This window comes from Diceros bicornis, chromosome 3, assembly GCF_020826845.1.
Source record: "Diceros bicornis minor isolate mBicDic1 chromosome 3, mDicBic1.mat.cur, whole genome shotgun sequence".
NCBI classification, from domain to species: domain Eukaryota; kingdom Metazoa; phylum Chordata; class Mammalia; order Perissodactyla; family Rhinocerotidae; genus Diceros; species Diceros bicornis.
Genome location: NC_080742.1, coordinates 81390927 through 81404298, shown reverse-complemented (window position 1 = coordinate 81404298; position 13372 = coordinate 81390927). Strand labels below are relative to the sequence as shown.

General features: G+C 37.3%; 1 protein-coding gene across 2 annotated transcripts in view; it reads right to left on the bottom strand.

The window, feature by feature from the left end:
* The window catches only part of EXOC4 (exocyst complex component 4), a 736987-nt gene that overhangs the window by 644552 nt on the left and 79063 nt on the right, over nt 1-13372 (bottom strand). The window lies entirely within an intron of this gene.

Here is a 13372-nt window from a genome sequence, read left to right as displayed (position 1 = left end):
CACTACTGATCTAAAAGACAAAAGAGCAGGCAGAAACATTAAATTACTAGAGATTCCTTAAACGGAATTAAATAAGAAAAGGCTTCTTTTAAGAATAAGCCTAAGAATTTTAGAGGTTAGAATTTCAATTAATTGCAATGTCTGCCCTTCAGAAAAAAATAACGTACACACACACACAGGTTATTTCTAGAGTCACAAAACAGTATGCAATAATATGCAATACGACATCACAGTTGGTGACATAAAATATTTATCCTGGGATGGCAGTGTGGTATAAACGCCAGTAGAAAGGTATCAGAAACCTAGACTTGACACCAGCTCTCTACTGAATAGCCATGAGACTTGCAAATACGTCATGGGACTCTTTCAAATCTCAGCTTATTCAACCACAAATTTCCTCAATTACAATTTCCTAATCACCAATTGTGAGAATTAAAGGGAAAAAATGTATGTGAAAGTATACTAAAAAAGCAAACTCAAAACAACAGTAAATTGTTTTCTGTATCTTTAACAGTTACTATCTAGAGGGGGAAAAAGGAGAGAGAAGAGAGAGAACCCAGATGCTCCCATGGCCCAGCTGCATCTCTGTCCTTCCCTCAGCTTGGTTAGTCAAGTCCTGCTTGTATTCCATAAGACACAGCCGTATCATTCCAATAAAACTCCCTCTTCAATTAAGGTAGTTGGAGTTGGGTTTCTGTCACGTATAACTAAAAGAGGCCTAATTCACAGAAGAAGAGCCAATTCCATCATTCCTCTCTGATTCTATAAGCCCTCCAAACAAAACCAGATGATCACAATGGCCCGAGAGAAGTGACAAAATACCGACATGCTGGCTTCTGGGCCAGAAAGTGAGGATACTATCCCTGTTTTATGCTTCTTTGTAACCACACCTCTCTCCCAACATATGGCCCGATGCCCAGAATGGAGAAAACACTCAGTCAAATGTTGTGGGTGACTGATTTTGTTACCGCCCAAAGGGGGCCTTCTGCTTGCCACAAAACATGCCAATAGTCAAGAGGCAAGGTGGTAGGAGAAAAAGGACTTTTTTATTACAGCTTGCTAGCAAGAGGGAAGATGGCCAACTCATGTCCAAAAGAACCATCTTAAGGGGCACAAAATCTTACAGCAGTTATATAGGCTGGTGGGTTATAAGGGAGCGGGTTAGGAATGTTGACCTTCTGGTGTTACAGACAGGAATGCCACACCAGATCTTTCAGTTTTCACTGATGATGGCTATCAGCATAGACTCTCTGTTTGGGGGTCATCACATTCCTAAGGAATTCAAAAGAACAAAGTTATCATTTTATCGCAGCTGGGCAGGTACGTATACAAGCAGGGGTTGTAAAATCTACAGAGAAGTTAGATCTCCTGGAGGGTGCATATCCAGCTGGGTTAGTTAGTCAGAGGTCATTCAAAGTTACAGTAGGGTTTCTCTTCTACAACATGGCTTCCCTCACGTCAACTTTGTCATGAGCCCGTATCAATTTCAGGAGTAAAAGAAGCAATGGAGGGTGGCAGTACTAGCAGAAGGCTAGGATTAGAGACACCAAACTGGGGTCTTCTGTATGGAGCTGGCGGCTAAAGCTGTCATAATGGAGGAAAACAATAAGGCTGAAGGAAGATGATGAGGATGACAACCACAGCGACAAGGACTATAACAAACACCACTACGTCAACAACAGCCACACTGATGACAACACGCCAGGCACCATGTGAAGTGCTTTACTTGGATTATTTCATTTAATCCTTGGAACAACGCTATGAGGAGGGTACTACTTTTATCCCCATTTTATAGACAAGAAAACTAAAGCTCAGAGATAAGGAGAAAATAAAAGACTCAATTTTGGAGAATGTCCCTTTCTAGGGGTGTTAGAAAAAAAGGAAGTAATTTAAGGAAAAAAAAAGGCAAAAGGGATATCAGTACCGTACAATGCTAAGGAAACCCAGGCTGGAAAGAGTGTCAATACAACTACTGTCTATACTGCCTCCATTTTCTCACTGCAAACTGGTTTTTACCCTGGTATTCTACTAAAACAACTCTTACAAAAGTCTCAAATAACCATTTTGCTCAATCTAAGAGGCACTCTTCAGTCCTTATTCAAACAAGGGCAGCACTTGTCTCTACTGACCACTCACTCCTCCTTGTAACACTGCCTGCCACTGGCTCCACAACCCTATACTCTTCTGCTTTCCAGCCACCTCTCTGGCTGCTCCTTCTCAGGAACCTCTTCCTAAGCCTGTTCCTTAAATGCTGTAAACTCTTCTCAATCATCATACTCTCTCTGGGTGACCACATTCACCAAGTATCCACCTGTTGATGACTCGCAAACATTATCTTCTGGCCAGACCACTCCCCTGAGCGGTAGACCTCAAACTTAACATGTCTTCAGTGGAACTCATCATATTCCTCCCCAAACCTACTTCTCCATGTTCCCTCCATCAGTGAATGGTACCACTTGCCCCAACATATCATCTCCACCTTCTCTCCTCCCTCAAATCAAATCCATCGCCAACTTCTTTTACATCCCCCACTTGACTATCTCTCACAAGGGCCTACTTCACTCCACTGCCGCTGTTACTCTGCTAATGCGGTCACATCATCTCTTCCCTGGGTCATTAAAACAGCCTTAAACTCATCTCCTTTCCTCCGGTCGCTGCCTCTCCCCCTCTAGACTGTGAACTCGTTGAGGGTAACAACTGCGTCTGATTTATCATTGTATTCTAGTATTTGTCATAATATCCAGCACATGATAGGCATAAATGAGTGTTTGTTGAATGAAAGAAGGAAAAAATGAGCTCCAGCAGACGGCAGAAGTAAAGGCCTGACTACAGAAAACAAATGGTGAGAAAAGAAGTTTATAGATTATAACCCCCCAGTTTTAGAAGCCCACAATAAAAAATACTTCACACAAAACTACTCTCCCAAAAAGATAATCAACCTAAGCAAGAGAACAAAAAGAAGTATAGTTACAAGATGAAAGATACACGCATTCAGAGTTAACTTTAGTAATACTGTAACAAAATCTATTTTGTGTAAAAAAAAAACCCAGACAAGTGTCACGATGAAGAAAGTATTTGTTCTTTAAACACACATCCACTTATCTGGCAGGTTTTAAAAATAGCCTTCTTATAGATATAAGTAAAATGTTACTCGTGCTCCCAGATCTTCTACTAACTTCCTACGCATAGCTATCCCTATGTATCTCATCTTCAAGTGCCACCATGAGAAAAGGCAGAAGAATAAGAAAAAGAAAATGTTAAGGAATAGTCACAGTTGCACAAGGCAAGAAGTGTCTACGGTATAAAGCTATAACATCAAGCTGTGAAAAATGTTCAATATTTAAGGTGAGATATGACTATCTGAATCTAAATTTAACATTCAGGGAACCTTGAATTAGTCATTTGGCTGGAAAACCCATGTGTGCAGCCAAGAAGCTGCCTTACTTGGTCACGAAGCAAAGACACACACACAAGGTAGAAAATCAGTTCTGTTCTACCACTTATCTGCTGAGTCCTTAATATCAGGGTTCTGCATTTCCCCACTGACAGACAAAGGCAATAACCACAGAATATTTATTTCCCTACTACTATGTTCTAAAAGATAAGAAAATATTGAACTCGGAGCTTAGGTTTTAAAAGAAATTGATCATCAATTATTTCATATCAAAATGGTCTTGGTTTTATACGCCTATATCTCACATACACATTTTCCTAATAGGCTTGGCTGAGCTAGCATTTTTCATTTCAAATAGGACATAGATCCCATTTAATCTTCAAGGTTATCTAATACCTGCTTTTAAGGAGTAGAGATAAGTTTCACCACTTATTAATAATAATCTTCATGTAAAAAGAAGTTACTATTTGAAGAGTGCTGACTAATTCTCCATCTGCACTATGAAAAGAACAGGGAAAAAACTATTAGCAATAGAGAATGAAACACAGTAAAAACAAAAAGAACATTGAACTGGGTCCTGGCTCCAATCATTTCCTTCCTGCGTCACTTTCCTGCTTGTCAAGTCAGCCTCTCATGTTCAGTTTCTGAATTCTGGAGAGATGACCTGAAATGAACTTCTAATTCTAACATGTGGCAAATTAGTGACTAAACTTAGAAAATAAACCCAGGCCCTCTTTGTTTTACTGAAAGTACTAGGATTATTCTTTCATAAGCCTTTCCCACGATAATCTCTTCAATAAAAGGTATTGGGTAAACTGGACAGCCACCTGCAAAAGAACGAAACTGGACCACTATCTTACACCATACACAAAAATTAACTCAAAATGGATTAAAGACTTGAACATAGATCTGAAACCATAAAACTCTTAGAAGAAAACACAGGGGTAAGATCCTTGACATCAGACTTGGCAATGATTGTTTGGATTTGACATCAAAAGTAAAGGCAACAAAAGCAAAAATAAAGTGGGACTACATCAAATTAAAAAGCTTCTGCACAGCAAAGGAAATAATCAACAAATTGAAAAGCAACCCACAGAACGTGAGAAAATATCTGCAAATCATATATCTGATAAGGGGTTAATGTCCAAAATATATAAAGAACTTACACAACTCAATAACAAAAAAAAACCCACAATCTGATTAAAAAATGGGCAGAAGAACTGAGTAAACATTTTTCCAAAGAAGACAAATGGCCAAAAAGTACAGGAAAAGGTGCTCAACACATAATAATCATCAGAGAATGCAAATCAAAACCACAATGAGATATCACCTCACACCTATTAGAATGGCCATCTTCAAAAACATAACAGATAACAAATGTTGGCAAGGATATGGAGAGCAAAGGGAACCCTTGTGCACTGTTGAGTAGGAATGTAAACTGGTGTAGTCACTATGAAAAATAGTATGGAGGTTCCTCAAAAAATTAAAAATGGAACTACCATATGATCCAGCTATTCCACTTCTGGGTATATATCCAAAGGAAATGAAAACTGAATCTCAAAAAGATATTTGCACTCCCATGTTCACTGCAGCATTATTCACAATAGCCAAGATGTGGTATATGTGTGTGTGTATTTACACACATATACACACACAATGGAATATTATTCAGCAATGAGGAAGAAGGAAATCCTGCCATTTGGGACAACATGGATGGACCTTGAGGGCATTACGCTAAGTGAGATAAGTCAGACAGAGAAAGACAAATATCGTATGTTCCTACTTATATCTGGAATCTAAAAAAGCTGAACTCTAAAAAAGAAACAGACTAGAGGGGTGATTGCTAGGGGCTGGGGGAAATGGGGAGATGGTGTTCAAAAAGTATAAACTTCCAGCTATAAGGTAAATAAGTTCTGGGGAGCTAATATACAGTATGGTGATAATAGTTAATAATACTATATTACATACTTGAGAGTTGCTAAGATAGTATACCTTAAAAGTTCTCACCACAGAAAAGAAATGGTATTTATGTGATGCAGGCGTTAGCTAATGCTATAGTGGTAATCATTTTGCAATATATATCAAATCAACATGTTGTACACCTTAAACTTACACAATGTTATATATCAATTATATCTCAATTAAGCTAGGGGAAAAAAGCCTTTCCTCCATTCCAAAAATAATATTTCAACATAGCAGAACATTAGAAAAATTATTCATAACTCCACTTCCCAGAGATAACAAAAGTTAAGATTTTAGGTGTATATTCTTAGTACGTAGTTGCTGTTTAGTCTTAGGACAAGAATGTCCTAAGGTTTCTAGGGGAATTGCTTAGGTATCTAAGTCATCAGTTTGATTCTCAGGTGAGCTAATTAAGATCCATTTACTCTGTGGCTGCTGATCACACTTCTTAACATTTCCAGCTATCTCTGAGAGGCCTGCCATTGATCACAGTGGGAGGTATGGGTGGGAGAATGGATATGTCAGTGCAAATAGTGCCCTTCTCCTGAGGAAAAACAAAATCAAGCCCAGGAAATAAGTCAGGAAAGTCATCTTTATATAAGACAGAAAGCAAACTTACATGATGGAAAGAGACTATTCTGCTCTTAATTCTGCCACCAACAAGCTTTGTGAACTGTCAAATTATTTCAGCTTTCACATTTCCCTGGGTAATCTGGGATTAATCACAATGCCCCTACCTGTGATGAGGGCAACAGTGAGGCTCACTCAGGTGAGATACCAGATGGCAGACTGCTTTGCAAAGCATAAATGCTACAAAACTGCACACCTCTGTGATGTCTGCAATGTTATAAAGAGTGTTCTCAAACTTTAGCATGCATAAGAATCATCTAAAGCATAGACTCCTGTGGGCCCTGCACCCAGAGATTCCAATTTAATCACCCCTCGACCAGAGGGATAATTTGCATTTCTAAACCTCAAGTGACACTGGTGCTGCTGATCCTTAGACCCCACTGTGAGTACCGCTGAGATTTAAAAAAAAAAATTCCTCGTATTAAAAAATTACCTTCTTTGCCTCTTTTTCTTATTTATTCATTCATTAAACGTCTTAGGCATTTAACATGTGCCCAGCCCTAAATCAGGCTGCAAACACAAAGTTAACCCCCTTCTTACAAACTCGAGGTCCAATCTGGTTAGAGATCATAATCATGGGATGGTCCAGGAGCTTGAGGAGCCCAAAGACAGAAAATACAGCCTGAGACACACACGAAGGTGCTTTAATCATATCTGACACCACTCCTAAACATCATCAAGGGAAGAATTTCATTTGACACAAGTTTTTGTTTGCGTGTTTCTGCAGTGAAAAAGATTCAGTGTCAGTTTGAGCGTGGAGCACCTTTCGTATTATGACACTAATAAGTGCACAGAAAGTGACAAGACCTAAGGTGGTGCCCACTATCTGCCCAACAGAGCAGTGGCCTTGATGCAGCATGAAGGCTGACACCTAAATAATGTTATAGATAACCCATAAAATAGATTTTATCTGTTATTCCTTGAACTGGTCCAATCTCTAATTTGAACCTACTGTAGTCTGCAAAATTAGAGAAATCAAAAGCAGATTTTTTTTCTCTGAAAAATATAAAACAAAGATTTAAGAAATGTGATATTGAGTAAGACCTCTGGCCCATTCAGCCAAGCACTCTTTCTCTAGAGACTATAACCCAAGGACAACATGCAATCAGAAAGACAGCTGTCCAACTTCATGTTTACAAAAGAGCTATGAACATCACTGCCATTACTAATTCACCTGCTATGTTATGAAGCTATCATCAATTAATTTATTTAAGTCTTACTACAAAGTACATGGATTTGAGACCAGTACTACCTTCCATGGTAATGAATTGTATATTTTACTTAACAATTGGTGTAATAAGTCCCCCATGTAAAGAATTAATTCCTTTCATTTGTTCTAAAAATACTTCAGTAAAGCTGCAAGGAATATACTCTAGTTGAGGAATAGAGGGATTTCTTCTATATGTCCCTGGTTCATCATATTCATACCTTTCAGTATTTAATAGTTGGGTGTATTTAAAGCATGTTCTCACTGATATGTGTAATCAAAAGTTGAGATTTAATCAAATGGAATCATAATCACTGAAGTTAAATTTACTTGCTTCCTGCTTGCTTTGATTCGAATTAACTACTCATCTAAATTACATGGAGGCCCTTCCTGATTCCAAGCATGTCCAGGTGCTACATGCAGGGCTTGGGACTGGCTAAAAGAAGCCACAAGGACAAATGCTTGACCTTGCTTCAAAGCTGCTCTTAAATGACTTTTCTGTAAAATAAAATGACCAATTCCACAAAATCCTACATTTCAGATACTTAGGAGAGAGGATCTAGTAATGAAAGAAGAAATGAAAGGAAATACTACTTATTTGAAAAAGAAACACATGCCTGACTCTAGCCACAGGTCTAAAGAAATCATGAGAAATATGTCATTTATTACTCTTTTCATAAACATTGCACTTGTACTACAAAACTAATCTGAGCCTTTAGACTTTCGTATAGATAAAACCACTTTGTAAGACTTCCCTGTTAGAACAGTAGACCCTCATTCCCAGTTCTGGGCTCTGAATTTTTGAAAATTTTTTAAAGTACATTTTTTCAACTTTTAGAGCAATAATTCAATGTATTTCTACAAATCTACAGCCTTAATAGACTGAGAAACTAGAAAAATAAAATTTCAGAAAATGAGGCAAATACCACCCTTGGAAAAAACCATGACTATAAAGTAGATGATTCAGCGTTAGAATTATTCAGCAAGCATTCAGCTAACACTGACAATCAATAACACGACAGATACATAGGAGGCAGAGAAGAAAGGGGTATATAGTCCATTACGATACAGTGTAGTAAGTGTTACATCTGTTTATAAGTAATGTGGCCAGTCCTTCAGATTCCAGATGTATCAAAAATATAAATACTAAGAATGTACTAGAAGAAAGTTTAGGAAATTTTATTTATAATCTAAGAATGGGGAAGACCTAAAGTTAACACAAAACCAAGAAGCTATAAAAGAAAACATTGATAAATAGCCTCATAAAAATAAAAATAAATGTCTACATGGTCAGACATCATAAACAAAATCAAAAGAGAAAGATACTGGGGGCAGAATGGCAATATAAATTCCAAAGAACTAATTTTTTTAATATATAAAGAGTTTCTGCAAATCAATAAAAAGATAAACATACTAGAAAGATAGTTCACTTAAAAAGAAATAAACATTATTTGAACACCATATTATTGAAAATTTCAAATGTTAAAAAAGTAAGATAATAAGATAATGGCAAAGATAAAAACGTTTTGATAATACAATCTGTTCACAAGGGAATATAGGAACTCTCAAACATTATTGATGACATGAAAACCTGGTATTATCTCTAAGAAAAGCACACTTAGCAATAATTATCAAAATCTAATCGACCACAGAGGTCAGCAAAACCTTTGAAAATGGCATACCAAGAATCTGGCTGCTTTCCTTGTCACATCTTGTATGCTGATATCAAGCTAACTGCACAACTAGAACAAAATAGTAGGTGCTATCAAATGAATGAAGCTTAATAACTACAACTAGTATAAAACAACAATAAAAGCTGCCTTAATTTATTATTTAAAAAAAACACAAGACATCCCCTAATGCTCACCTACACAGAGTAGATGGTGCCCACGGTTATATGCTTTCATGACACACTTTGCTTTTCCTCCATGGCACTTAGCAGTTTGTACTACACTTATCTGAGGGTTCTCTGATTAATGTCTTTCTTCCTTTCTAGACTTTAAACTCCAAGAAGACAGGGACTATGTCTGATTGTTTGGCATTTTAGCCCAGTTTCTGGTCTATAGCAGATATTCAGTATACACGGAATTCATTCTTTCATTCAACAAGTATTTATTATGGGTCAGATGGGCCCTGTGCTAGATTCTGGAGATATGGTGCTGAACAAGGCAAATGAGTTCTGTCTTCTCTTGAAGCTTCCATTCTAGGGGTAGTCAGAAAGTAACCAAACACACACAGACACACATATACCATGAAAAGTAATCTAAGGGACATGATCCAGTTGGTCTGCAAACAGGTATTACATTTTTCCATACTGATACCCCCAACAGGCATTTTCATTTTAATGATTTCTTCTGATTAAAATAACTTCAGTAATACTTTAATTCTTAAATAATAAATTTATTTTTCACTATAACTTAACAACAGTTGCAAAATAGAGGGGGGAAGAAAACCTACAACCTTACTATCCAAACACAAGTATTTTTAGCATTAAAGTATATTTCTTTCCTGTGTTTTCCATGAATCTTTCTTCAATATCACAGTGAGCACAGAATATGCAATGTTCTTTTTTTTTTCCATATCAGACACTTAATCTTCCTTCATTCATAACAGAGATAAAGAAATATTGCAAAATCGTCTCCTCCCGAAAGGGAAAAAAGTCTCCCTGGCAGCCATGGCTTCAACTCCTTCAGTCCTCTCTGCCCTTGTCAAGACCAACAGTTTGATGAGAGTGGAGCAGGCCTCCAGCACCTGCCCCTGCAATGAACTTTCTGCCTTCATGTTTAAACTGGACCATTTTCAAAGAGATGGAGGTAGTTGCCTCACATATGCCAATCACTCTTTCTCTCATTCTTCTCTCTTCCATATTCTTGACAAGATATCACACCTTTGAGAAGATTTTATTTCTTCCATCTATTCCTCATGCTTTTCTTATTGGTTATATATTAGAGAACTTTCAGCTTCTTTGAAACAAAAATGACATGAAAATGCTCATGAGTTAGATTTTGGGAAAGAATAAATAACTAGGCAGCAGGAGTTGAAGAAACTGGTTATGAGTTGCACAGGCCGCAGACCACATTAGCCACCTGAAATTGAAGACACTGCCTGCCTTCCTGAGGAAATTATGGGTAGCAGGTGGTTCTGGAAGATTAGCAAAGCACATGTTACCCTAATGTTTATCAAGTTGGCAACAATAATGGCTGAATATTTTCCTTTAATAGTAAGCAGAGGTTTATAGACACTAGACAGATTATGAATGAACAGAAAGACAAAATATTTCTCCTATAAACAGACAACAGATAGTTTGGGGGGGTCAAAAATAAAATAATAAGTGGGTCACCAAAGTGATTTTAAAAATTGGCTGTGCAAGTATTCTGGCTCCATAGGAAGCAAAAGCAAGACAGAACTCACTAGCCTGGTTCCTTCTACCTTTCTAGCAAAATAGCACACAACATTAACTCTCTTTACATAAAGACAAATGAAAACAGGCCTGCAATGCATCACAACCAGAATATATTTAATAAGATGACAATGAACAATGAAACCTTTAGGGAAAGTTATGGTATTGGTATCTTGCCTACGAGTAGCATTTATATGCCTATGATTTGGAATACGTATTTTAATGGGGGGTGAGGGAGAGAATATACATGTTGGGAAAAGAGGATTCGTGGTTCTTTTTGCCTATGCTCCAACTTTCTTTAAGAAAAAACAGATTCTTATACCTTTAGCATAAGATTCCTTGAATGGCAAAAAATAATAATAATAATGCCAAGTATTGTGACTTCTCTCTAACCTAATTGCCACTAACACCTTCCCAGTCAAGTTCGATGAGCACAAAGCACCATGCAAGCTTCAAGGGATAATCTGACAATATCCTTTCTAAAATTCTAAAACTTCTAGAGAAGCAAGAATGCCAATCACTTTTGAATGAAGTTTCCAAGGGAATTAATTCTTGAGGAGTTTAAAGCATTTGATAGCACACAGCCACCACAGTCTACCTCAAAATTATCAGTCATTTGGAAGCCCAGCCCAATAAGTTAATCTTTGATCTTCAAAAAGAGTGGTTCACCCCAAATATTTGCTTTCTCTGTACTATTTTATCTCATAATAAAGAGTTTTGACCCAAAATTTCAGATTTGTATATTTTATAAAACAGGATCATGTCATAGACACGAGACCAAGACAAACAGATTGTTCACTTGCCAGTGTCCAATATATCTTGCCTACAAAAGCCTTTAAAATACTGATAAAAAACGAAACTTACATAGCAAAAAAAGCCCTCCTGCTGACTCATTCCTCATAGAGAAACACTTATTATTTCCTGGGGCAGTGTGCTGAATTTTCACTTCTAGTGCTGTAATTTCCACTCGTGAATTCTGGAAGGGGCTTAGGGAATGGAGAGGAAGAGGTCTAAATCCTGTGAAAGACACGCTGCCTTTAAGGGTACTGTAATGAGATCTGCAGAAAAGTTATTGATCCGTGCCCTTTCGTTTTATTTCCAATATATACTATAGTCATGTTATTTCCCTATGAAAGTTCAGTGTATTTGTCTAGGGACTTGCAGCAACAGGGTAAATAGCAAAACAGAATTTCGGAGTGTTCACTAGTAAGGAGGCAAAAGGTCTTCACGGAAATCCAGGCACCAGGCAAAGAAAGAAGAAAAGCAAAGTTCAATTTAGAACCATTCCCAGCTTCTCTCCATCACAAGGTGAGTGATCAAAGAACACGGAGGCTGAGGAAGGAACTCAAAATAAACAAACGTGTGAATTCACATACACATGTGTGCGTGTGATCATACTGACTGGCGCTACTCTACTAAGTACTAACCATAGAACCTCATCTAAAGCAAGCAATCCTGTAAGACAGGTATTATTTTCCTCAGATTACAGAGCTGGCATTTAAAGTCAGGTCTGCTTGACTCCAAAACCCATGCTGATCAAAACATGCACTTTGAAATATTCTGTGGCAGAAGAGGGGTATAGGATGGTTTCTTCACCAATCATACTTTTGAAAGAAGTTTACAAGGGAATTAATTTTTGAAGAGTTTGAAAGTATAATTAAAATCAATGTTATTGAGATATACAAAAGAATATAGAAAATGTAAGTAGAGTACATTAAGTTTTCCAAAAAATTTAAAGTCTGGGAATTCTCTACTAAATAAGCTGCTATTATTTCCCCTTAAATTTATCTTCTTTTTTAAAAAAATTTAAGCCCTAAGTACAACAGTAAAATTTCCTTAACAACATAACAAGATTATGATGCCTTCTACACATTGTCTATCACCTCCCAAGAATTCACATTATTTGAGCAATTGAGAAGACACACTCTACTTTGCCCTCCGTTCTCATATGAAATTGTACTTTCCATTGGCCTTTTCCCCCCATGCCAAATTCCTGCCTTGTCCACATCTGCTATACATGAAGGGCTGGGGAGCAGAGGCAGAGAAGGGGGAAGAGAGAAGAGAGACCCATGTAGAGTGAATCCTGGATTTTCTAGGAAAGTCTCAATTTCAAATACCTCGATCCACCACCAGATGACATTAGTCTATTATGCCCTAAACTCTAACTTGGCAAACATGATAGCCCAGTGTACGACAGTCAAGACAGAGTTAGGATCTGAGCACAATTTCAGTTTTCCCCTTATGAAACAAGAATTACAAAATCCAAATCCTATTAGTTGTTTTAAGTAGATACAGCAATTCCTGAGACTGATTTGCCTATTGGTAAACATCCCCACACATTGAAGAAAGCATGGGACCGAGGAAAGACCATGGATTTGTATTCAACTCCAAGACAAGCCACTTGTTCTGTGACTTTGAGCTAATTACTTATTCTCTGAGCCCCAGTTTCCACAACTATTAAATGTGAATACTAATAAGCAGCTCATAAAGTTGTAGTGAGTATTAAATGAGACACTATACATAAAGTGCCTTGAATACTGCTTAGTACTTAGTAAATATTCAATAACTGCTACATTCTTTCATTTGAGTATGGACAATATGCTTTAAAACTTCTCAGGTACCTCAAAAACCAGCTGAATTATGTCTGTTCAAGCTGTTTTCACCCAAGTTTGCATGGTATCCAGAGTTCAAGAAACAATACCACAGAAGATAATATTTACTTACTTCTCACCCTAAAAAAAGTACAATAAATAGAGGTATCAAAACCACGAACTGCACC